Raw genomic sequence first — 5,147 nt, 5'->3', positions numbered from 1 at the left:
ACTACCTTTGTGGCAACAATGGAGCGATCATCTGAGCTAAGGAACTAAGGTCTCACCCAAAATCCAAACACATAGAAAGGCGCTACCACATTATCGGAGAAATAGTTGGGCGAGGCGATGTAGCCATGCAGAAAATAGCATCGGAAAATCCGGTGATCCATTCACTAAGCCTATGTCACAGACTCTGTTAGACTGACATCTTGAGAAGATAGGTCTAAGATGTTGTAATGAATGGCTCTAGTGCTAGTGGGAGATTATTAGTAGTATGCCCTAGAGCATATCATTTAGTATGTATCTTGTACATATTATTATTAATAAAGGCATTTCCACTTTTCCGTTTACATAATATATTTATGTGTAATAGAAAAGGTCCATTGATATTTTGTTAGAAATATTATTATTAAGTTTTTAAGAATATGAGTGACAATATTTCTATACAGTATCATAATTAGGTTCACAATCGAGGATACTTCATAATAAGGACATGAATTATCCAGAAAGATTGTATTCATGTTTGTTCCCAAGTTATTTATATGAGATATAAATAAGATGGAATGGTGAGTCTCATGCCATATAACAAACATGATAGGCACTTATAAATGATAAGTAGGCCGAACCAGTGACACTTATGACAAGCACATGGAGTTTACTCTTGTCAATGTTTTGTCATAAATCATATTAGTGCATATAATCTTTAGACTTGAGATAGCACAATTATCTTGTATATAGGTAGTTTGAGTTTGATCGCTTTCATACTTGTCTTGTGTATGGGTATATGGGCATCTGTTGGCTCCTACTAGTTATATATGGAGGTAGGTGTTGATCAAGATGGAATCTGTTCCTCTAAGTAAATAGAGATAAAATCCTATGTTCATTTAATTGTTCTTGATGTTTCAAGTTCCTGGCCAGGACAGATAGATTTATTCAGAAAAGAGTTTCTGATGAGAAAATCTTTTTAATCAAGAACTGGAATTAAAAGAGTACATAATATTCGTAGCAAATGGAGTTTGACATAAACCATGACTTCAGCTTGAGTTAGGATTTTGTAACAGAGAGATTCTAGTGCATGGTAACATATGATTATAGGTTCATTTACGGTAAACCTTATTACTAATTGGGTGGCCATGGCATGCTATGCTAGGTGTTAACCATGGTCTATGAGTTGGCTACTCCTGATCTAAACCAACAGCCTGTGTGTATTCAATTCCCTACTTTAAATGTTGCTTTTGAGTTAAAGTCTAGACTAATCCATTTGTTGCCTAAGTTTCATGGTCTTTCAGGTGAGGATCCACATAAGCATTTAAAGGAATTTCATGTTGTGTGTTCTAGCATGAAACCTCAAAGAGTTTTAGAGGACCAGATTAAGCTTCGAGCTTTCCCTTTCTCACTGGAAGGCACAGCTAAGGATTGGTTGTATTACCTTCCCTCTGGAACTGTCAACTCAAAGAATGAAATGAAGCAGATATTTTTGGAGAAGTATTTTCCTGCTTCCTGTGCTGCCAACATAAGAAAAGAAATTTATGGCATCCGGCAGTACAATGGAGAGAGTTTGTATGAGTATTGGGAGCGATTTAAGAAGCTGTGTACAAGTTGTCCCCATCATCAAATAAGTGAGCAACTTTTGATTAAGTATTTTTATGAGGGACTTCTACCAATGGACCGAAGTATGAGAGATGCTGCTAGTGGAGGAGCTTTGGTTGACAAGACACCAGAAGAGGCAAAGAGGTTGATTGCTAACATAGCAGCAAACTTTCAGCAGTTTGGAATGAGAATGGATCACACACCTAATAAGGTTAATGAGGTAAGTACATTTAACCTTGAGAAATAGATTTCTGATTTAACTTTTTTGGTGAGGCAATTGACAGTAGGGAACATGCAAACTGTTAAGGTATGTGGGATTTTTTTAGGTTCAGGTCATGCTACTGACATATGTCCTACATTATAAGAGGATGAATCAATGCAACATGCTAATGCAGTAGGAAACTGTGGACAACCACAACACAAGTATGACCCCTTTTCTAATACTTATAATCTAGGATGGCGAGATCATCCCAATTTGAGTTATGGGAATCAACCAATACAAAACCGATACCAGCAGCAGAAACCACAAGTGAATCAACCACCTCTACCTCCCTAAAATTAAGGTATGTCACTTGATGAAATTGTTAAGGCTTTGGCTAGCAATACACAACAGTTTCAACAGGAGACCAGAAATAGCATTCAAAACATAGAGAAGCAGATTGGTCAATTACCTTCATCTGTGAGTAAGCTTGAAGCTCAAGATTCTAGAAAGCTTCCATCACAAACAGTGATGAATCCTAGAGAAAATGCAAGTGTTATAGTGTAACGGAGTGGGAAAGAAGTTGATAATCAGACTCCACATGAGTCAATGAAAAAGAAGAAGCAAGGAGCAAAAGAGTTTGAAGCTCCTGAAGTTGAGATAAATACTAAACCTAAACTAAATAAGGTTAATAATTATGTTCTTCCTCCATTCCCCTGCAGGTTAGCTAAGACTAAGAAAGAAGAATAAGAGAAAGAAATTGTGGAAACTTTCAGAAAGGTAGAGTTTAATATACCTTTACTTGATGCGATCAAACAAGTCCCCAGGTATGCTAAATTCCTTAAGGAATCATGCACTACAAAGCACAAGTTGAGGAATAATGAGAACATTAGTGTGGGGGAAAATGTGTCGGCATTAATTTAGCAAAAATTACCCCATAAGTGTAAGAATCCAGGTTCGTTTTCTATTCCTTACAAAATAGGTGATTCCATATTTGAACGTGCTATGACAGATTTAGGAGCATCTATTAATGTTATGTTATATTCAGTTTTTCAAACTTTAAATTTGGGTCCATTGAAAGAAACCAGTGTCATTATTCAGTTAGTTAATCTTTCTAATACTTACCCATTGGGAGTAGTTGAAGATGTTTTTGTGTAGGTTGGAGAGTTGATTTTTCCTGCAGATTTCTACATTTTGGATATGGAGGATAGTGCTCCCTCACCAAAATTAGCATTGATTTTGTTTGGAAGACCTTTCCTAAAAACTGCCAGGATAAAAATTGATGTGGATGATGGTACTTTAACTATGGAGTTTGATGAAGAGACTGTCAAATTTAATATCTTTAATGCAATGAAGTATCCTTCTAGTGATCATTCTATCTTTTCTATTGATGTTGTTAATACATTTGTGTAGGATGTTTTTGAGTTAAGCATGGAGGATGAGTTAGAAGTGGTGATTAGTCAAGGAATTCAAGAAGTCAGTACCAATCAAGCATTAAGTGTAGAGGTTTAATGCAGTAATGGCATTGCAGTCATTACATTCTATTCCAAGAAGGTATGGAGTATCAAAGATTGACTTACCTATATCTCACACAAAATTATTACCTTCTATTGTGCAGGCACTAGTTCTTGAACTCAAGTCTTTACCTCAGCATTTGAAGTATGTTTACTTGGGAGACAATGAATCACTTCCAGTTATCTTCTCAAGTAATTTAATAAAGATTCAAGAAGAAAGCTTGATTAGAGTTATGAGAATACACAAGGAAGCAATTGGATGGATAATAGCTGACATCAAAGATATAAGTTCATTAGTGTGCATGCATAGGATTTTACTGGAAGATGATGCTAAACCAAGTATAGAAGCTCAAAGGAGGTTGAACCCACAGATGATGGAGGTTGTGAAGAAGGAGATTTTAAAGCTATTAGATGCAGGAGTTATTTACCCAATTTCAAACAGTAAATGGGTGAGTCCAGTCCAAGTGGTACCAGAAAAATCAGGAGTCACTATGGTAGCAAATCAAGATAATGAGCTTGTTCCAACAAAGATTCAGAGTGGATGGCGAATGTGCATAGACTACCACAAGCTGAATTCAGTAACAAGGAAGGACCACTTCCTACTGCCATTCATTGATCAGATGCTTGAGCGGTTAGCAGGTAAGTCTTAGTTCTGCTTTCTTGATGGCTTTTCTGGATATAATCAAATTGTGATTGCACTAGAGGATCTAGAGAATACTACCTTCACTTGCCCTTTTGGAGCTTTTGCTTTTAAAAGGATGCCCTTCGAGCTTTGTAATGCACCTGTCATGTTTTAGATATGCATGATGAGCATATTTTTAGATTATATTGATAATTGCATTGAGGTGTTCATGGATGGTTTTACTGTGTATGGTGATTCATTTGATGCATGTTTACATCATTTGACACTATTCTTGAGCGATGCAATGAGAAAAATCTTATCTTGAATTATGAGAAGTGTCATTTTATGGTGGAACAGGGGATTGTTTTGGGTCATGTTGTCTCTAATAGGGGTATTGAGGTGGATAAGTTTAAAATTGATTTAATTGTAAACTCACCCTACCCCACAACTGTGAGGGAAGTACGCTCTTTTCTTGGTCATGTAGGTTTCTATCGCAGGTTCATTAAAGACTTCTCTAAGATAGCATTGCCTTTGTCTAGACTCTTGCAAAAAGATATTTCTTTTGAGTTTAGTGAAGAATGCAAGGAGGCTTTTGACAAGTTGAAGTCTGCATTGATATCTGCCCCTATTATCTAGGCTCCTGATTGGACTATACCATTTGAAATTATGTGTGATGCGAGTAATTGTGCAGTGGGAGCAGTTTTAGGGTAGCATGTTGTTGGAAAGCTCTTTCATGTGATTTATTATGCATCCAGAACACTCAATTTAGCTCAGCGCAATTATTCTACGATTGAAAAAGAGTTTTTGGCTATAGTTTTTGCTTTAGATAAATTTTGGTCATAGTTGCTTGGTTTTAAATAATTATTTTTTCTGATCATGCAGCGTTAAAGTATCTCTTGGCAAATAAGGAAGCAAAACCAAGATTGATTAGATGGATCCTTCTTCTGCAAGAATTTGATCTTCAAATCAAAGATAAGAAAGGAGCTGAGAACCTGGTAGCAGATCATTTGAGCAGGTTAGTGACACAAGAAGAACCAGTTCCTTTGCAGAAACTTTTTCCTGATGAGCAGTTATTTAAATTGCAAGGTATGATCCTTTGGTATGCTGATTTGTTGAATTATTTGGTTACTAAAATTATGCTTTTTGATTTGAGTAGAGCTAAGAAACAGAAATTGAAAAGTGAGGCTAAGTATTATATGTGGAATGACTTGGATTTGTGGAAATTTTGTTC

The 5,147-nt window shown here is 36.2% G+C and overlaps 1 non-coding gene across 1 annotated transcript; it reads right to left on the bottom strand.

Annotated features, from left to right (window-relative positions):
• Positions 1-1,501: 1,501 nt before the first annotated feature.
• LOC131177585 (small nucleolar RNA R71) lies at positions 1,502-1,608 on the bottom strand. The gene has a single exon (XR_009146994.1). It is a non-coding gene; the product is annotated as a small nucleolar RNA R71 (small nucleolar RNA).
• Positions 1,609-5,147: the final 3,539 nt, after the last annotated feature.

This window comes from Hevea brasiliensis, unplaced genomic scaffold (assembly GCF_030052815.1).
Source record: "Hevea brasiliensis isolate MT/VB/25A 57/8 unplaced genomic scaffold, ASM3005281v1 Scaf60, whole genome shotgun sequence".
NCBI lineage: Eukaryota > Viridiplantae > Streptophyta > Magnoliopsida > Malpighiales > Euphorbiaceae > Hevea > Hevea brasiliensis.
This window is presented reverse-complemented; position numbering and strand designations above follow the sequence as displayed.